Here is a 22,526-nt window from a genome sequence, read left to right as displayed (position 1 = left end):
TTTCTGAATTTCTCTCTCTGACGGTCTTCCCAACTTCAAAGATCTGAAAATCTAATGAAAAGTTTATACAGATGTATCATACAGATAGTGTCTTCAAACTGTCTTTTCTCAGGTTATCTGGGTTTTTTTTTGTTTACTTGTCCATGGCAATCTTTACTTTCTTTCTTTCTCCTTTTGGACTTAATGGAAGTTTTGGTATAAATGTCTAACATGTTTCCTTTCCTGTCTAAAAACAAAATTGAAAACAATAAGTAAAGTGAAACTTTCAAGTGAAATATTACCTTGAACTAGCCCGATATGAACCTGAAAAGAACTGGGTCATTTAACTCCTCTACACAATTAGCTTGAAAACCAAGATATTCATGAGAAGCAACTTTTAATGTATTTAGTTACCATCTTTCTAAGTCTCTCTCTCTGTATTTCTCTCTCCTTCTCTCTCTCTTTCTCTCTAATCATGAAATATGCAATAAAATTAGTGTGTGTGTGCACCATGCATCAAAATATTTAAAAGTAAACAACAGATTAAAATATGTACCTTTGGATACTTTAGATGAAGGGAGGATGAAAAGGAAAGAAGAAGGAAGGGGAAGCAGAACTGTTAAAAGGAGTAAGGAAGATAGAAAATGAGAGAGGGAGAGAAGAAGGAAGGGAGAGAGGAAGAGAAAAATGGATGACTTGGAGCATTCAACTACAAAGAGAAAATGCCATATATCATCCAGATGTTTTGTCTATAACAGACCAAACATCAGGCTTTGGGGGAACATTTGGAAGATACAATGCTCCTTTCACTGCTCAGACAACTGTTGACAGTCCTATCGCCTCTTTCTCTGTGTGTATGTGTCTATCCCTTTCAAGCCTTTTTGTGGTCAAATTATAAAGGCCTGTGTAGTGGGTGGGGTGACGTCATACTGACCACAAAAGCTTATATTTCCTGCTACTAAATACACAGCCCCTGCTGACGAACTGGTCATTACAGAGCAAGCTTGTTCTCCGAGGTCAACCCCAGCAGGGATAAAGACATTGGGGGAGGGGGTCCATTTAAGAGAGCAGAGCCATTATTCCCAAGTGTGTCTGTCTGCCCACTGATGCTCATCTTGTTAGAACTGAAAGATGAAAACAGTGTTCTTTGTGCTTCTTCCGGACCTTTGTCTCTAGGGCATACTGGGAGGCAGCATGGTGGAGAGAAAGACCCAGATGAAATCTAGGTCTTTGATGCCAATCTCCCCATTTATATGCTGAGTGATTTTACCCCTTTGGGCCTAATTATTACAATCTTCATTTTACTAAAGATTCCTGCACCTCTGAACCTTTGCAGAGGTCACTGCTAAGGGAAATTTAAAATAAGAAGGGAAAAAAGTGAACTTAAGTGGCAAGAAGACTTACCAAGAGCTAAAGGACCTAGGAGGAATAAGAGGAGATCTGGGTAAGATTCCATGAAAGAACATTTTGGTTGCCTCAGGTGCCTAGGGATTTGCCAGACAGAGATGGACAAAGGGTATTTATCATGGTGGGCACTGCCCATGAGCCCCAAGGCACCATGTGGCATTAAACCAGAGTGGTTTAGGCCATAGTTTTTGGCCAACCTCAGATGAAACCAAACTATATATATCAAGCAATAAACGTGCTTTTCCAGTACTTCAAGTGATCAGATTAATTTTGACACTGAGAGAAGTGGGTAAAAATGGCTCAGCCAAGATCATATAGAACTCTTCCTGCTCTCAGTTTTGAAAATTTGGCAAAGCAGGACTCAGATTCCCCACATTTTTCCTTCTCTTATTTATTTTTCCTTTTGGTGAAGGACAATTAATTGTAGTGCCTAAAAACCAAAAAAGGACTTTGGAATGAGTTCACATGGCATTAAATGAAGGGCAACATGTGCCATTATCCATGTAATTTAGGTGGTCTGGGCAACTAATCCAGATATTCCAGCTGTCGAAAAGTCCCCACAGGCCATGGTTGTCTAGATTGGTTCTCTATATAGACCAAAAATTTGGAAAATTTTCATGATCCTCTGGGCTATGTGTACCCATTAGGCCCTATGTTAGAGGCACTTTCTGCCAGGGCCACCGGCTAACTTTCAGGGCCTCTGGAAGGCTTAAAGCCATGTTCAGTTTACCTGATCTGAGGCTCTGGCTGGGTTGGTGTCTCAGTTATTCCCCACAAGCTGCTGTCCCTGGCTCAGGCATAAAGTCTTAGCTCCATTAATCACCTTCTTCTTGGAGCACACTGGACTAGTTTCTGGCTAGTAGTAGAACTATCATTTTCATTTCCTAACTTTAAAAAGTGTGTGTTTGGGTAATAGAGGGAAGACTGTCCAGAAATTCAGCTTTGAAATCCCTACTGTAGGGGAAAAATCAGAGAAAAGGTCCTGGGCCACCTTTTCCTGAACTCACATCCCCCGTGTTGCTGCAGAGAGTCCCAGGAGATGAGGTGTGTACTGGGAGGGGAGCCCAAGACTCTCAAAGAGGAGGACCACCAGCAGTTGGGGCTGGCTTTATCTACTACACATAGGGTTCAAAAAACCAGAACTAAAAGAGTCAAGATTGAAATTCAAATGTAGTGTTAATCTAATGAAAGAATCAAGGTTTAGGGATTGATTTCCATAATTTCAAGCAACCTGCTTGACTGATTAATTTTCCCTATGTTGATTCAAATTTGGCTGAATTACTTTGATCTAATGTTTTGGCAGTCTTCTGTGACCCCAATAATATGTTAGTTGGTATTAGTCAGAATACTCTATAACAAAGTTGGATGAATATTTTGTTTTTCCCAAATGGTTGTGGTGACATTGTACAGACCCAGTCTATATTTGTGAGAGGCTTTTAAGTGTGTTTTCCTTAGCCTGAGACTAGTTTTACTGAAACCTTATGAAGCAGAGAACACTTCAGAAGGAGAGAGACCCCAACAGAAATCTCAAAGTCGAGGAGAATCTTATGGTCAAACAGAAGCCTTGTCAGATGTCAGGCTTTCCAAAAGAAGATGTGTGGAAGGTTCCCATTTAATTCCTGCTATTTGCCTCTGAAAATCACCACATTGTTTGCATTGTTTTCAGAACTTACAGCTGAAAGAACCACCTTACTTCTCTTAGAACCTCAGAGGCAGACCTTACTCCCTTTCATTTTTCCAGATTACATGGGGATTCCACGCTTACCATCTGAAGATGTGCTTCCTAACCAATAGCTTTGTACAGCATCTATGGTCACATACTTGCCTCAGATACAGGATTTAGAAGATACAACTGATGTGGCCATCTATTGTTATCACAGTCAATATAATGTCAACACTGACCCTTTGCTTTGTGCTTTTAGTGCTAAGTAGAGCTAGATCCATGTAGTAGTCTAGTGCCCTCTTGTGGTTTTCAAACTAAGAGACTTCTGCTCCTTGGTGGAATTAGAGCTATTTATGGAATTGCAGGTTGGACATGACCATTATAAAGTTAGCTCATGTCTTCTGCCTTCTTTCCTTCAACTCCTTCTTACCCCACAAAGCACCGTGAGTTATGGTAGACCCATCCTACTATGAACTAAGAGACCTGTGAAGTGTGGAGAGTAGTTCATGGTGCTGGACTTTCAAAGGGAACTTCAGAACTTATAACACTGTGGACACAGTAGATGACCAGAAAATGTTGAATGAAATCTTTCACCAAGTTGATAACAGTTTGTCCATTCACTTTTAAACTTACCCATTCATGCAATGATTTTTCTCAAGACATGGGTTCAAATATTTAATCTGAAACTAAGAGAAGGACTATAAGTCATGTGAACAAATCAAGTAATCTACATGGCCTCAGAGTGACAAGAAGTGAAGGTTAAAGATTTTTCTTAAGAGGAGTGGATGTGGCTCAAGTGGTTGATCATTGGCTTCCCATATATGAGGTCCCAGGTTCAATACTAGGCCCCTGGTACCACAAAAAAAAAAAAAAAAAAAAAAAAATTTCAATTTCATATAAGGAAGAATTTTTTAATCATTACAATTAAAAGTACTAGAAAGGTCTGACTGGGAACATGATAACCTTCCTTACCTCTTGGAACAGTCAAGAAAGGGTGGATTAATTTTTGATGTGGAAGCTTGACAGATGAGTTCTTTCATTGGCCTAGATGATCTTTGATAAGAGTCTTATGATTTTAGAATTTAAAGGTATATCCAAGAAAGAATATAGCTTCCTTGTCACCACTCAATTAAATCATTCCCATAGTTAAGAAGTCCTCACTGCTTCTCTGATGTTCAATGTGGAATCTTCCCAATACTTTACAAGTCCAGACCTACTATCACTATTTCTAGGAAACCAAATCATGTATAGGGGAGCAGATGTGGCTTAAGAAGTTGAGCCTCCCACATGGGAGGTCCCGGGTTTGGTTCCCTTCACCTCCTAAAAAGTAAGCAAGCAAGCAAACATACAAACAAATGAAAAAACAATGCAGGGCAGCCAGCATGGCTCAGTGGTTGATCACCAGCTTCCCATATACGAAGTCCCAGGTTCAATCCCTGGTCCCGGATACCCCCCCCCCCAAAAAAAAAAAGAAAAAAAAGCTGTGTGTGTATCTAAAAAACTTTTTATAACTTACCTGGTTCTAATTTTCTAGACTGCAGTAGGGTCTTCCAAACCTGACACTCTGTCACTTAGCTGCTTTTCATTTTTAGTAAATATTTTCATTTCCTAGGCTGCTGAAAGCAGATACCATGAAATGGGTTGGCTTAACATTGGGAATTTATTAGCTTACAATCTTGAGGCTGAGAAAAATGTCCAAATCAAAACATCATCAAGATGGTGTTTTCTTCCTTAAGACTGGCTGCCAGTGATCCTTGACTCCTCTGCCATATGGCAAGACACATGAAGGCATCTACTGTTCTCTCCTTTCTCTTCCAGAGTATCATTGCTTTGAGCTTCTTGCTTCCATGGTGCTCCCCTCCCCTCCCCTCCCCTCCCCTCCCCTCCCCTCCCTCCCTCTCTCTCTCAACCCCTTCATTCTGCCTGAAAGGATTCCAGTAAGAGGAGTAAGACTCATTCTAAATGATGGGTCACAATTTTTAGCAAAAGTAGCTCTATCAAAAGATCCTACTTAAAATCACATCCACAGAAATAGATTAGCTTTAAGAACATGATTTTCTGGGGTATATCCAGTTCCAATTTACCACAGCAAACCTTTTACATTTGTGCTTAATTGTATATGATGACAATTTACATATTAGAGGAAAGTATGTAATTGGTTTAACTCTGGTTATATGACATAAGATACATATATTAGTACATATTTATTAAAGCAGTTTCTCATTCATAGAACTGGAAAGATTAAGAAATTTTGAAAATAGTATTCATGAAAAACAAGAGTTTGATTTTATCACCCCACATTGTAGGGATAAGGAAAGTCTCTGTACCTCTTTAGTTCACATAGACCTTAAACTGAAGGGAAGAGATGATGTATTTCTTTCTAAGATAATTTCTTAGTCTTGTAAAGAGGTAGAATGATTTTAGAGGTACAGATAATTTTGATTTTTATTGCTGCTGTCATTTTCATAATTTTTCATATTTAGTCAATGCAATATTCTCTATGCTTTTATATTTTTATCCTGAAAATCAGAGGGGAAACAGCTAATCTACCATGTCATGCAAAGGACCATAACCAAGTTAAGACTAGAAGCTATTGAGTCTTAATCCTTCAGACCTATATTTTAGAGGTAGATTAGAGAGGTGCCTCCCTCCCATCCCCAAACTCCCAGTAATCTCATTATATTCACTACATTGAGTTTTCAGGGTAAAAAGCTGATCCACTTTTACTTGATCAAACTCCAAAGATCTTGGGATTCAATAAAACCTCATGTCTAGCACCCAAGTTGGTCTGAGATTTCCCTATCCTCTTCCTCACAGTAGTTTGCCAACCTTTCATCCGGGTAGAGCAGTGAATGGCTCATGTCACAGACTTTGCTGACAGCTCTGGGCTATAATGGAAGAATTCTCGCCCCTCATCATCTCTGTGGGAGAGACATGCTGCATTGTCACCAGCCTGTGAAATAAACCACCCACCTGGTCCGTGGAAACATTTCAAGGCCAGAAAACCCAGCCCTACTCAGCTGTGCCATATGGGAGAGAAGAAACAGTGTTTTTCTCCATATGGATTTGTCACACATTAATAAGAGGCATTTGCTCTCTCTCTCAGCCAAATGCCTTGATTCCTAAAACACATGAGAAGATGTGCTTGGATTAACTTGCCAGGGAATTGGATATGTACTTCATAAAGGGAATAAAAACTGAAACTGTGTTGTCCCTGCTTCATTGGAGAGACATCCCAGCAAATGTCCAGCTAATCTCTTTAATGAGCAAAACACCTGAAGACACTTTTGGGGAAAGAGTTCAGTGGTGAAATACCTCTTGCTGCCCAGCCACAGAACACAGAATTTTAGATCAGGAAATGATCTTAAAGATCATCTAAACTCCCTCCCCTATTTTCCACGGAAAAATTGAGGCCCAGAGAGGGGAAGTGTCTTGCTCACGACCACTCAGCTGTGCTACAGAAAACCAAACTCATATAAGGTCTTGTCACTCTAAATACTCATCTCACATATCAGAGTTCTTCTTATCCTTCCTTTCTTCTGATAATTCCTTATAGTGCATTTTCTACTGTTTCCTTCCCAGACTTCTCACCCATGATTGACTAATTCAGTGAGTAAAATATTATGATTTCGTTACTTCCTTTTCCTCAATGACAAAACTTGTGTTGATGTCCCAGTTCTTGTCTTAGCTGCCACCATCTTTATTCATCACTATGAAGCTATGGTATGAGGCATTGGAAACTAGAGACCAGTGTTATGGCCCCTGATATTTCATCAAATGGTACAAGAAGAGCCACATCCTTTGGCCATTGGCAGAAAGAAAAAAATTCCCAATTAGGTGTTCCTGCCTGCCAGATAGAGATACAGCTTTCATAGCTAAGATCTCAAAGACCCAAGAAAGAAATTTTCAAAGTTCCCTATCAGGTGTGGTCCTTAAAGACCACATATTTCTTCGGAGTCAGGGCTGCCGTATTTGGCCATGCTCCTGAGTCACTGTCAACACAGATGAGAAAGCCCATGGATCTACAATCAAAAGCCTTGATTTGACTCTATTCTGCTATATAAGAAACCCTGAGCTCCATTTTACTCATAACATAAAAATAAGGAATTTCTTTCTTAATGTTGTTGTGATTAAAGGAGATATGACATTTACAACAGTTGGCACAGAATATAGCATATACAAACTGCTCAAAATATGTTAACCATCTTCTTCCTCTTTTCTAGAGTAATCTAAGCATAGTGACTGCCTCATCAGGCCATTTTTCTTTACTAGAGGGAACCAAAAGAAATGATTTCAAAAGAAAAGATTAGTGGGAAGGAGACCTGAATTTTGATGAAATATATCAGGAAGTTTATTATCGCTGGAATTATTCCTACTCACTGAGTCCTTAAAGTAAGAAGATTAGTGAAAGGAGGAGGTAGGCCATGAAGGCAGGAAGAAGAGAGCCATAATAGTGGAAGTAAGTGCTCCCCTTCTCCCAAAAGAAGGGCTACCTATTGGTAGACGAGTGCTTGTATATGTGTGCACACGTGTGTGTTTATCTGGTCTGCACACAACATAGACATAGATAGCCATGTGCATCATGTGTTTCTCCTCTGCTTCTCTTAAACTTCCACTCAGAAAGAACTCTTCCCTTGTAACATATTATGGCTCCACCAAATCAGGATTAGAGAGAGTTGCAAGGGCTAGGTAATGAAATACAATTAGATGGCCCTTCAATTAGATATCCTTAAAGGCAAAGGATGCAGAATAGAGCATGAAACCAAGATTCAACACTTGGGAATCAAGAATGCACATCTTCACCTCTCCTGCTTATTCAGAAGCACTTTAGCTTGTGATGTTATACAACACCCATCATCAGAGTGCCTCCCCAGCCCCACTCTCTACCAGTTATGTGGTCACCAGGAGAGTAAAATGAGTTCCTGCATCAAGACTTGGGGGTCAGAATTTCTAGTTCTAGTTCTATAAAAACAATCTGTAGATTGTTCCTCATGATGAGACAGAGTCAAAGAAAAGAGTAAGAAAGAAAGCGAGAGTGGAAGCCAGGCTTTGAGGTGGCATCTCTGTTTTTTTTTAATCTTTTTCCAGTGTCACTTTAGGGGCTCACAAAGTGCCAAAGACATAGCTGATGCTGTGTGAACTCATTCAAGCAATACAACTGGTAAATAAAGGGACTTGGTTTATCTGGACCAAGGGACCTGTGTCCATCCATGATTCTCATATTATTAGATTGTAGTTGTGCTGATAATTGAGGTTTCATTCAAGTGGTGCTTTCATTTATGAAATAATGACAACCCCTTATTGGAATTTTATTTGTCTTTCTCACTTCTAAAGATGACACTTGGAGAGATGAAGTAAGTAATTTGTCCAAGGCCACACACCTAGTACAGAGCTGTGATGTATATACAGAGCTGTCTGTCCCTGCTGCTTGCAAAGAAGATGAATTGGCAATCAAAATTAAAATAGAGCAATTAATTGAATCAAGATGATGTGTAGTTCAGTGGATGGAGTGGAAACGGGAAAGAGTTTGTTGAGAATCCCATTTTGAAATGTGCTTTGCCCCCCATAAATGCAAGGAAAGGACTTGAAGAAATATGGGATAAAGCAGAGCTTCTTACTCATAGGAATTTCCTGGAGATCCTGTTAGATTCCTATAGATTCTGATTCAGTAGGTCTGGGATGAGGCCTGAGCCTTTCACTTTCTTATAAGCTCCCAAGTTGTGCAGAAGTTTCTAATCTATGGTCTACTCTTTGAATAGCAAGGATCTAAGATACAGCTAAAAGAATGTGAAAAAGACAGCCCAGATCACTGGAGCAAACCATTCCTGGGGTGTCACAGGTCATGGGGATGGTGGGGGATTGACTGTTGCTTCCTCTTTCTAGGCTCCAAGGACTTGGACCTGGGCTCTAGAGAGAGAATTAGCCAGCGAAAGCCAAAAGAGGCACGTGTTTCTGTTTCTTCTTTCCACTTTGTACTTCTTCAGGGAATTCACCCCTGATCAGACATTTCAAAGATGGTGGTTTGGGGAATGTCAGTGAAAATACACTTGGCTTGTTCACTTGTTTTCCAAGGTAGAACAACAGCAGTGGTCCTGATGAGACATGACGAGTCGTCGTGGATATTGTACTTCAGTGAAGAGACAGCAACAAAGAACACAAGGAGCTCTTCATAGTCATAGTAAGGGACAGGCAGGATTATGAGCATGCCTGAGATTTTGCAGCAGTCTAGATTAAACCTTGAGTCAATAAACGGGAGCTGTGGTCTCAGCCTGATGGGGACTGACAAATGTCAGGTGACATTTAGAAAAGTAGAAAGAAAAAAAGATGGGGAAAAACATCAAAATATTAATTGTGACTGTCTTTGGAGGCATAATACATGGCACTTGTTTCAACAGGGACTTGTTTTTATTTCTTTATTTATGATTACATTTTTTTCCCCTTAGAATTATAACTTAAGCATTCCCATAAGCAGAATTCTATGTAGTACATAATAGTTTACCAAGTGGCTATATCAAAGATGTTGGACAGGGAGCAGATACAGCTCAAGTGACTGAGTGCCTGCTTTCCATGTACAAGGTTCTGGGTTTGATCTCTGGTACTTCCTTAAAACAAACAAACAAACGTGTATATATGTTGGTCAAAATGGGATTTATTAATCAACTATTTGGTCTCAATTTTTTTGCCTTTTTAAAAAAAATCAACATTACTTTATGATAACTTCTTTTTTTTAAAGATAGATTTATTTATTTATTTATCTCCCTTGTCTGCCCCATCCCCCAGTTGTCTGCTTTCTGTGTCCATTCGCTGTGTGTTCTTCTGTGTCTGCTTGTGTCATGGCACCTGGAATCTGTGTCTCTTTTAGTTGCGTCATCTTGCTGTGTCAGCATTCCGTGTGTGCGGCACCATTCCTGGGCAGGCCGCACTTTCTTTCACACTGGGTGGCTCTCCTTACAGAGCACACTCCTTGCACATGGGCCTCCCCTATGCGGGGGACACCCCTGCATGGCAGGGTACTCCTTGTGCACATCAGCATTGCGCATGGGCCAGCTCCACACAGGTCAAAGAGGCCCGGGGTTTGAACCCTGGACCTCTCATGTGGTAGGTAGACACTCTATCCATTGAGCCAAATCCACTTCCCCACTTGTCTTCCAGTACCCCACTTTACTCATCATGAAAAAGAGGTCCAGGGAGTTGAAGGTACCCAGCTAGGTGGTAGCAGAGCTGCAGCTTGAACCTGCTTGAGCCTATGCCTCTGTTCTTAGAAGCTACAGATCATCAGTTGTCCCTGGTTGAAGGTGTTTTAAGTTCTAAGCCTTGAGAGTAATATGATGCCCACTTTTGTTTCCCTGTCATCATTGGTGCAACCTCCTACTAGTTTCCAGGCAGAGAGGTGCAGTGAAATGTGCAAAGTCAGGAATTCTGCCTGCATGAACTTGAACGTGTTATTTAAACTCTCAGAGCCAATTTTTTGAATTTATAAAATGATACCACCCATCTTGCAGGAAGCTTGTGAGCAATAAATGGAATAGGGTGTTTGTCTGTACCTGGCACAATTCCTGACTGCAGTAAATGGGGATGACACAGCATCAACTTAACATATGGTTTTGAAGATTAAATGAAAGTGCATATAAAGACTTGAGTATTGCCCCTCTCTGACTACTATAGCTTTCTCACTACTCTTCCTTCACTGTGGATTTCTGTTCATTTGTTTATACACACCTTCATTATAATTAAGCCAACATAAAAAAACTCAAACAACATAAAAAAACTCAAACCCATACATTCATTGAACTGTAGGGTAAAGAAGCAGGTGACCCTTTCCTCCCAAGCAGTTATTCAATACACATATTTAGAATATATGATAGTTTTATTTAATAATAACACTTCTTTTCCAACTTTGATGCTTCTTTCTTCACTCCAAATAGATTCTGCCATGGCATGGAGCAGTACCTCACCATATTTCCTTATTATTTGAGCTTTCCTAACCCAGGTGATTATGGACATGATCTGTAAAAAGCACCCATGCCCCCAAGTACATTAGACAAGCAAGCAAAAATTGTGCTTAAGTGGTGATTTCCTAATCTGTAAAATAAGGATAATAATAGTACATATCTTACAGGATTTCTGTTAGCTTTAAAAGATGTGATATTTATAAAGCATTCAGCATGGGGCCTGGCAAACAATAGTACTTAATCAGTAACAGTCATTATTAATACAGTGTTGCTCCTAGGTCTCCTTTGTCAGTTGTCAAAAAACTTTGGAGACTTTACTTCAAAATTGGATGATCTTTTAAAAAAATGCCACTGCAAAAGTTATAGTTTCATGCAGTTTTTTTAAGAGAGGAAACATCAAGGTTTCAGCTTATTTGATTTGCCACAATAATAAAACCCAAGATGCATATATTTCTGTTTATTTAGACTAATGACTGATGCTTATTCCCAATTTACTGTTTCCACTGGGAAAGTGTTTTCATCTTTGCTGTCAAGTTCATCATAGGAAATGTCTGGGACAATATTGTGTGCATTAAAACTTGGAAGGCTATTTCGGTTTCCCTGCTTCTCTTTCATTATCTTGTGTATTTTCACTTGTCCCAAGCATATCCTTTAAACCACCTGTTTTTAATCACTGACCTAGGTTTCAGATGAAAATATACTTAAAAATTTTTACTTTTTAAAGGTAGATGAGTTATGACAGCAAAATGACTAAAACCAGAGTGTTCCATATATTTGGGTTATTGAGGAAATCAACAGATCAGGGGAAGGAAATAAGGCCAGGCATTTATGTATAAACAATATATTAAATTCAGGTTAGCAGGAACCTGAAGTAATTTGTGAAAGGTAATGGTAGTTCTTTTTGAGCTATATTGAGCTAAAATTTTCTCTTTCTTCCTTTGATTCTGTTCTATATTCTTTGTAACCTAATTGTAAGTCTATTTTATATAATAGGCTTTACAATGACTTAAAACAATTGTTATGGTTCCTCTTACACCCAGATTTCCAGGGAAAACTGGTCTCAGTGGTCTCAGTTGTCTCAAACCCTCTTTACATGATATGGTTTCGAATTTTCTAACCACTATGGTCACTCTCCCATGGATATGCCCTAGTTTATCAATGTCCAGCTGAAAAGGTGGCACCCAGCACTGAACAAAACAGTTCAGATGAGAAAATGATATGTGGTTGGCAGAATAATGGCCCCCCAAATGTGTCCATGGCCTAATCCTTGGAACCTGTGAATTTATTATTTTACATGGCAAAAAGGACTTTGCAAGATGTGCCTAATGTCAGTGAACTTGAGAAGAGATGATTGATCTAAATTTCCTTGTGGGTCCATTCTAATCACATGAGTCCTTAAAAGCAGAGTATCTTTCCTATCTGCAGGTATAGAGAGAGATGACATGGTAGAAGAAGATCAGAGAGGTGTGCCATGATGACTACTTGGACTACAATTGCTGGCTTTGAAGACGAAAGAAAGGGGTCATGGACCAAAGAGTATGAGACCTCTAGAAGCTATGAATGACTCTCAGTATACAACCTGCTAAAAAAGCAGGAACCTTGATCTTTCTAACCCAAGGAACTGAATTCCACCAATAACCCAAGCAAGCAGGAAATGGATTCTCCCATAGAGCCTCTGTAAAAGAATGCAGAATGCTGACCCCTTGATTTTAGTGCAGTGCGACCTGTACTGGACTTCTGGCCTACAGAACTCTAAAATAATAAATTTGGATTGTTTTAAGCACTAAGTTTGTGGTAATTTGTTATGGCAGCAATAGAAACTGATACAGTGTGTTATGATCATCTTTGAACAAAAAGATAAGGCATCTTATAATTTTGGAGAGAAATATGACCTGGGCATGCATTAGCTTTTTGGTTCATATGGAGCTTGTGTTCCAGAAAAACACAAGGTCTTTTTCACATAAGCAGCTGTGATTGTGAATGTTTTCTCCTTTAATAATCAAATGCAATGTTACATTTATTCCAGTTGATTTTCATCCTGTAAGAGTCAGTCTACTGTTCTTCCCTGTCAAGATATTGTGGAGTCTGGTTCCTTTCATCCAAGTATTTTAGTCATCCACTCCCACTTCTGGATCATATCAACATTTGATTAACCATCAGTGAACATGCATTACAGGTTCTTTCTGCCACCCTGGCTTTTGCTGATGCTGTTCTTTCCATCTATACTGCTCATTCCATGGGTTCCCACTGCTTATTGAAAGCCTATCTGTTTTCCAAGGCACAACTCAAATTACATGTCATTTGTGGATACTTTTCTGATAACATCAACCAGACATGGTTTGTCCATTCTGGCCTATATGAATTCCTAATTTGTGCCATTGATATGATACAGATTGACTTTTATGGTAACTATTTGTTTCCAAGTCTTCTTTTTTTTATTACAGAAGTTGAAGGTTTACAGAAAAATCATGCATAAAATAGAGTTTCCCTATAGTACGCTATTATTAACACCTTGCATTAATGTGGCACATTTGCAGCAATTAATGAAAGAATATTTTTATAATTGTAGTATAAACTATAGTGAATGGTTTACTCTAGGGTTCACTGTTTGACTTGTACAGTTCCATGGAGATATATATATAGAAGCAGTTGGATATGGTTATGAATTGCAAAAATAGATACTGGATTATGTTTGTAATCTGGTCTGTACCTGGGCATGATTAAGTTATGATTAGAGCTTTGATTGGCCCTTGTCATTAGGGCATTGAGTCCCCACCCCTTGATGGATGGGGACTCACAGATAAAAGACATGGCAAAGGACAGAGCTGAGGGTTTTTGATGTTGGAGTTTGATGCTGAAGCCTTAAGCTGGAGCTCCAGGAGGCAAGCTTACAGAGGAATGAGAAGCAAACCCCAGGAAGAGAGGAACACTGAGGCCCTGGGAAGAGAGGAATTCTGAACCCAGAGAGAAGCAAGACCCTGGATGGGAGGAACCCAGGAAGCCTGAACCCTCACAGGTGTTGGCAGTCATCTTGCTCCAACACGTGAAAATAGACTTTGGTAAGGGAAGTAACTTAAGCTTTATGGCCTCATATCTGTAAGCTCCTACCCCAAACAAATACCCTTTACAAAAATCAACCAATTTCTGGTATTTTTGCATCAGCACCCCTTTGGCTGACAATACATATATATAGTTTTTATTGTAGTAACATATATACAACCTAGAATTTCCTCCCTTCAACCACATTCAAATATATATATGTTTCACTACTGTTAATTACATTTACAGTGTTGGACTACCATCACCACCATGCATTATCAAAACTCTTCTTTTTAAAGATGGCTTTGACTATTCAGTGTCTCTTAGCCTTCTATTTAAATTTGATGATTGGCTTCTATTTCTGCAAAGAAGGCTGTTGGAAATTTGATTGGAATTGCATAGATCTGCAAATCACCTTGGGTAGAATTGACATCTTAACAATATTTAGGCTTCCAATCCATGAACATGAAATGTCTCCATTTATTTAAGTCTTCTTTGATTGATTTTAGCAATGTTTTGTAGTTTGCTATGTACAAGTCCTTTAAATCCTTGGTTAGAGTTATTCCTAGAAATTTGATTCTTTTTGTTCCATTGTAAATGGAATTTCTTTCTTGATTTCTTCTTCAGATTATTAATTTCTAATGTATAGAAACACTACTGATTGTGGGGTGTTGCTCTTGTGCCCCACCTCTTTGCTGAATTCATTTATTACCTGTAATAGATTTCTTGTGGATTTTTCAGGATTTTCTGTACATAGGATCATGTCATCTGCAAATAGGGAAAGTTTTACTTCTTCCTTTCCAATTTGGATGTCTTTTATCTCTTCCTTTTACCTAATTGCTTTGTCATCCTTGTCTTGTTCCTGATCTTAGAGAGAACACTTTCATTCACCATTCAAATGTTAGCCATGGGTTTTTCATATGTGCCCTTTATCTTGTTGAGGAAGTTTCCTATTATTCCTAGTGTTCTAAATGCTTTTTATCAAGAAGGGATTCTGGATTTTGATAAACATCTATATCAATTGAGATGATCATGTAGGATTTTTTCCTTTGTTCTATTAATGTGGTGCATTACATGAATTGATTTTATTAAGTTAAACCACCTTTGCAAACCTGGATTAAATCCCACTTGATCATGGTGTATAATTCTTTTACTGTGCTGTTGGATTTGGTTTGCTAGTATTTTATTGAAGATTTTTGCATCTATGTTCATAAGAAATAATGGTCTTACTTTTCTTTTCTTGTAGTATCTTTACCTGGCTTTGGTATGAGGGTGATGTGGGCCTCATAGAATGAGGTAGGGAGTATTCTGTCCTTTTCAATGTTTTGTAAGCGTTTGAGCAAAATGAGTGTTAATTCTTCTTGGAATGCTTGGTAATATTTACATAAAGCCATTATTTCCTGGACTATTCTTTGTTGGAGACTTCTGATTATTGATTTGATCTCTTTACTAGTTATTGGTTTGTTGAGATATTCTATTTCTTCTTGAGTCAATGTAAGTAGTTTGCATGTTTCTAGAAATTTGTACATTTCATCTAGGTAATCTAATTTGTTGGCATTCTGTTATTGACTATAATTATTTTATTTCTGTGGGATCAGAGGTAAGGTCTTCATTTTCACTTCTGATTTTAGTTATTGGTGTCCTCTCTGTCTTTTCTTTTTGTCAGTCCAGCTAAAGGTTTATCGATTTTTGCCAAGAGCCAACTTTTGATTTTGTTGATTTTTTTCTATTTTTTACATTCTCTATTTCATTTATCACCATTCAAATCTTTATTATGTCCTTCCTCTGCTCATTTTGGCTTCAGTTTGCTCTTCTCTTTCTAGACCCTCCATTTTTGTGGTTAGGTCTCTGCTTTGAACTCATTCTTCCTTATCAATATAAGTATTTAAAGCTATAAATTTCCCTCTCAGCATTGACTTTGCTGCATCCAGTAAGTTTGGGTATGTTATGTTTTCATTTTCATTTACTCCAAGATATTTCTTAATTTTACTTATAATTTCTGCTTTGGCCCATGGATGTTTTTAAGGTTGCATTGTTTAATTTCCATCTACCTGTGATTGTGAAGTTTGTACTTCTCTTTCCATTATTGATTCCTAGGTTAATTCCATTGTGGTCAGAGAGGAAACATTGTAAGATTTCAATATTTTTAAATTTATTGAGACTAGTTTTGTGACCTAATATCTGGTGGTCTATCCTGGAGAATGATCTATATGTACTATAGAAGAATTGTGTATTCTTCTGCTATTGAGTGAGGTGTTCTTTATATGTCTATTAGGTCTAGTTGGTTTAGAGTATCACTTAAGTCTTCTATTTCTTTATTGATCTTCTATCTAGATATTATACCCATTACTGAAAGTGGTATATTGAAATCTCCTGCTATTAATGTAGAACCATCAATTTCTCCCTTCAAATCTGTCAGTACTTGCTTCGTATATTTTGGGGCTCTACTGTATATGTGTGTGGGTACATGTGTATATATATATATATACATATATATATTTGTTATATCTTCTTCTTGAATAGACACTTTTATCAGTATATAAAGACCTTCTTCATCATCCCTTCACGTTTTGACTTAAAGTCTATTTTACATGATATTAATAGCCACCCTGCTCTCTTTTGGCTACTACTTGCATGCTATAAATATTTTTCCATCCTTTCACTTTCAATCTGCTTATGTTTTAGGATTTAAGGTGAGTCCTTACAAACAGCATTTAGTTGGTTCGTGCTTTTTAAAGTCCATCTGGCCAATCTCTACCTTTTAATTGGAGAATTAAATTTAAAGTAACTACTGATAATGCAGGACTTAATTCTGCCATTTTGCTATTTAGTCATCACAAGTCTTATACCTATTTAACACTCAATTCTTCTGTTAATTCCTAATTTTATATTTATTTTATTTTTTATTGAATCATATGGAGTACTTTCTAATTTCTTTCTGAGTTTATTTTTCATGTATTTTTTTTTGTGGTTACCATGGGGCTAAAGTTTAACATCCTAAAAATATAGCTAACATTGTTGATTTGGTATCGACTGAACTTCAATAGCACACACATGCAGTGTTCTTATACCCCTCCACCCCCTCACATTTTTGTACTATTACAAATTATATCTTTTTACACTGTATGTCCAAAATTATACAGTTATCATAATTTTTATGTATTTGCATTTTAGCATATATAAGAAGTGGAGTCACATCCAAAAATAAAGTACAATAGCACTGGCATTTATAATTACTCAAATGGTTTCCTTTACCACAGGTCTTTATTTCTTTATGGCACATTGAAGCATTGTCTAGTGTTCTTTCCTTTCCGTCTGAAGAACTTCCATTCATATCACTTGTAGGTGAGGTATAGTGGCAATGAACTCCCTCAGTGTTTGTTTATCTGGGCATGTCTTAATCTTTCTCTCATTTTTGAAAGAAAATCTCACCAGATAATAAATTCTTGGTTGGCAATTGTTTTCTCTCAGCACTCTAAGTATTTCAACCCACTGCATTCTTGCTTCCATGGTTTCTGATGAGAAACAGCACTTAATTTAATTAGGACTTCCTTGTATTTAACACCTTGCTTTTGTCTTGCAGCTTTTAGAGCTCTCTCCTTGTCCTTTGTATCCAGCTGTTTGGCCACAATGTTTCTGGCCTACTTCTCTTCCTGTTTGGTATTTGATGAGCCTCTTGGATGTGCATATTCATGTCTTTTGCCAAGTTGGGGAACTTTTCTGCCATTGTTTCTTTGAATATTGAATATAGATAATAAGTCTATAGTAGAATACATGTGAGTCCACGCTAGTCCATAGTTCATTCCCCAGTCCTGAGGATTCTGGGATGGTGATGTTCATTCAACCTCTAATTGGGAGTGGGGGGGCTTCAGTCCCATATGGCCAATGGATGGGACTCTCTTGCTTGCAGTTGTTGGCATTCTCGGTTCCTTGGTATGGTGGTTGTCCATCATCACCTCCTCATTAGTTGTCCTGGGTGAGTCCAATGAACCAGAAAGTAGGTGTTGCAACTCCATTGAGGCTCAGGGCCCAGCTGGTACATGGACAGTCCAAAGATCCAAGTCTCTTGGCATACACCCACCAACTCCAGCACCAACTATAGGTTCAAATAGAAGGGACCAAAGAGCCATGTGTAGGGAAACCAAAACTGAGTCAAATTCTGTCACACTGGGGAGCGCAAACCCCAAAGTAGGCCTACTGACAAGGCACCTAACTCATGAACCCTGGGAGTCTTGTCCCAAACTGTGGGGAAGTTAGTGCATTTATATGCTGAGTTTGGTTTAGAGAGAGGCCACATTTGAACAACAAGGAGGTTCTCAGGAGGTAATGCTTAGGCACCCTATAATACTACTTTAAATTTAAATTTCAGGAGTAAATGTTCATGAGCACAGTCATCAGTATGAAGGGCCCATTAATGGACCATCCTCCTTTACTAGCCATTGCTTCTGTTCTTGGGGGATTCTTGCTGTTCCATCAGAGAATGTGGTAGAGCTCCCCAAGTTGGGAATTCAATATTCTTTCAGTTACTGTGTGAGTCTCCACCCACTGTGACAATGCCCTATGAACATCTGAACACATTTATATGCCTCACATGTATGCCCAGGTGAACATCCTCCCATGTATCTCTCATCATTGACACCCCACACAAATGGTCCTCTCCTGTCACAGTTATAACCCTTCGTAATACAAAACTTCTTCAAAAATGAAACCAATAAAATTGTTCAGTTCCTTTTTAAGATTTCTATCTCTTTATTGAGATTCTCATATTGTTCATTCATCATTTCCCTGATATCCTTTAGTTCTTTCTCTGTATTCCTTCATCTCCTTTGAACATATTGAGTTATCGGTTTTTTAAAGTCTTTGTCTGGTATATCCATAGTCTGATCCTCTTTGTTGATATTTCCTGAATTTTTATTGTCTTCCTTTGGGGAGGACCATCATTTCCAGTCTCTCTTTTTTGTCTTGTAATCTTTTGTTGCACACTGTACAGTTTAATATTTAAAAATGTTAACTATGAGATTTAGTCCAAGAACTGTCTGTTTCTTGTTTGTATCCAGCAAATGATATGACAGAGATTTTCTTGAATCTCAGGATCAATATCACCAAACAATCCAATGCAAAAAACACCTTTCAGAGTCTTTGCAAATTGGATTTGCATGGGCTGGTACTCTCCTTCAGGGTTTGGCTCTCCTATCATGAAGGTCAGCCCAAGGCAAATGTAAAGGGCATGGTCCTTCCTGTCTTTTCTGGTCCTGTTTCTTGTCCTGGGCTTGTGCTTGCTTGTAGCCTTAGGAATTCCCTGGTTTTCAGGAATTTGAATCCCCCCTCTGCTCCCCAGGAAACAAACCTTCTCCCTTTCCCTAGTGCTCCACTGCTGGACTTAAAACAGATAAGCCTTTGCCTCATGCCACCTGACATAACTGTTTCTTACATTGCTTTTGCTGTCTTTAGCTGCCTTTGCCTGGAAGGTAAATTCGGGGGGGGGGGTGGTTGGAGGTAAGCCCCAGAGGAATTTCCCAAGTCTGTCTTTCCCAGCCTTTTTCTCAAGTCCAAGGACCCAAAAAGGGAGCACTGGTTGCCCTCACATTACTCTCAGGTAGGGTAATGGAGGGGTTAGCAAGGGTGCTAGGAGCTTCACATAACTGTGAAGCTATGTTTTCTTGATTTGTCACTTGCCCAATAAATGAATCTCTTTAACTGTTTTTGAGGAAGGCTACTGTCTTTAATTTCCTGTGCTGCTTTTTCCTAGGACATGCTGAAACAATGGCCACCCTTGGAGCTGGGTACTCCAGCAATCCAAAGTAGCTAACCTCAAGCACTGATTGGTGATTGGGCTGTGCACCTCTGGTCTTGGGAAACAGGTCTTTATATGTGATGCTGGTACCAGCAAGCTGCACCAGGGGCCAGAGTTGTGTATCTCACTGCTGCATACTGTAAGGCTGGGGGATGGACAATGGTAGTCACTGCATGGATAGTACAATTCACCTTTATTTACCTTGATTTACCATCCTCTCCTTCCTGCTCTTCCCTGGGTGCTGCAAAATGTTCTATTATACTCCAGAGTTTCAAAAAAGTTGATTCAGAAGTTTCTGCCTGTTTAATTGTTGTTCAGGTAGAGGAACTGATTCTTGGATTTTCTTACTCTGCTATCTTTCTACAATCCTTCTCCATGTCTTTTTAATTAAATTGTAGTCCTTTTGAAGACAAGGATTGTCTTTTAAAACTTTATATCCCCTAAAGCCACTGACATAATGCCTGGTATATAACATGTGCTTTATGGAAAATAACCCATTTAGTAAGTCCTAGTTTCACCATGATATAGTATTCTAGAATATTCCTCTTTATTTTAAATGGGTTGAGAAAAACAAAACTTAGATGGCAAGCAAGACTATCACTGAATTAAAACAATTTGAGATAGAAAGAAGCAGAGATTGTTTCATAGCAAAAAAAAAAAAAAATTGACCCAGAGCCCTTTGTGTATACTTTATTACTTTATGCAGTGGTATGTATTTGAAATTATGAGTATACTAGATCTTGGGCTCTATAAGAACAGAAATTGGATCTCATATAACTCAAGAAGCCAGCACAGTTTGGCAGTTCCTCAAAAAGTTAAACATAGGATTACCATATGACCCAGTGTTTTAGTTTGTCAAAGGGCTGCCAATGCAGGGAAACGGACTTTGGCCCAGTGGTTAGGGCATCTGTCTACCACATGGGAGGCCCGCGGTTCAAGCCCCGGGCCTCCTTGACCCGTCTGGAGCTGGCCCATGCGCAGTGCTGATGCGCGCAAGGAGTGCCCTGCCACGCAGGGGTGTCCCCCGCGTAGGGGAGCCCCACGCACAAGGAGTGCACCTATAAGGAGAGCTGCCCAGCGCAAAGGAGGGAGCAGCCTACCGAGGAATGGCGCCGCCCACACTTCCCGTGCCGCTAATGACCACAGAAGCGGACAAAGAAACAAGACGCAGCAAAAAGACACAGAAAACAGACAACCGGGGGAGGGGAGGGGAATTAAATAAATAAAAAATAAATAAATCTTTAAAAAAAAAAAAAAAAAGGCTGCCAATGCAAAGTACCAGAAAAGTGTTGGCTTTTATAATGGTAAATTTATTAGGGTAAAAGTTTATGGTTCTGAGGCCACTAAATGTCCAAATCGAGGATACTTTCTCACCAAGTTAGCTGCCACATGATGATACAAGATGGCAGACAATCTCTGCATAGGTCTCAGTCTTCCCCTCCAAAAGCTACCATCTCTCGGTGCTCAGCTGTGGGCAAGCAGGCCTAGGGCTTGTCTCTTACCAGACTTCCTCTCTCAGTCTTGGCTGCTCTGCTTTCTTCCCGAGTTCAGCTGTGAGCTATCAGGCATATGGCTTGTCTTTCCCTGGGTCTCAGCATTTTAAGCCTCTCCGGGCTTCCCTCCTTGTCCTTAGCTGTGGGTGAAACAGGAGTCCTAACTCTCACATGGCAGGATCAAATACGGTGCAGCTCCCTTTTGCTGTGAGTGTGCATTTATATCAGACCCAGCAAGAGAGTGGAGACTGAACCCGAGTCAAGCGTCACTGATGTAGTCCAATTGAATGGACTAGTTCAAAAACATTATCTTTCTCTTTTGGGGATTCATAAAAGAATTTCAAACTGTCACACCTAGCACCTCCACTCTTATGTGTATACTCAAAAGAACTGAAAACATGAACTCAGATACATGTATACCAATGTTCATAACAGCATTATTCACAAGTCAAGTGTCCATCAACAGATGAATGGATAAACAAAATGTAGGATATATATACAATGGAATGTTGTTCAGTCATGAAAAGGAATGAAGTGCTGATGCATGCTACAACATGAGGGAACCTTAAAAACATTATGCTAAGAGAAATAAACCAGAGACAAAAGGACAAATATTATATAATTCTACTTACCTGAACTATCAAGAAGAAGCAAAATTCATAGAGACAGAAAATGAATTAGAGGTTATCAGAGAAGGGAAAATTGAAAGTTATTGCTTAATGGATGCATAGTTTCTATTTTAGATGATGAAAAGTTTTGTTAATGGATGGTGATGATGGTAGCACAACATTGTGAATGTAATCTATACCGCTTAATTGTACACATAAAAACAGCAAATATGTGTGTATATATATACATTACTACAATAATAAAAAGGGAGAACCTAGAACGATGCCTAGAGCAAGAATGTGTTTAATCCATATGACAATTCAAACCTCGATTTATTAATGTTTCTTTAATGGCACCAACTCAGCCCATTTCCTTCACATACATTCAGCATCGTTTCAGGGCCATCATAGTGTCAAAGTCAGTTTTTAAGCATAGCTAGGTAACAGTTGAGTTGGATAACATTGACTGCCAACAATAGAACTCCCCAACTCAAATCAACGTAATACAAGAAGAATTTAAGAGGGCGGGCAACTTCAGAGTTAATTAACTCAGTCCCTCAATATCATCTAATGACAAATAGGATCTCTTTA

The sequence above is a fragment of the Dasypus novemcinctus genome, chromosome 7 (genome assembly GCF_030445035.2).
Source record: "Dasypus novemcinctus isolate mDasNov1 chromosome 7, mDasNov1.1.hap2, whole genome shotgun sequence".
Classification (NCBI taxonomy): domain Eukaryota; kingdom Metazoa; phylum Chordata; class Mammalia; order Cingulata; family Dasypodidae; genus Dasypus; species Dasypus novemcinctus.
The sequence above is the reverse complement of the archived record's forward strand: the minus strand, read 5'-3'. Positions refer to the sequence as shown.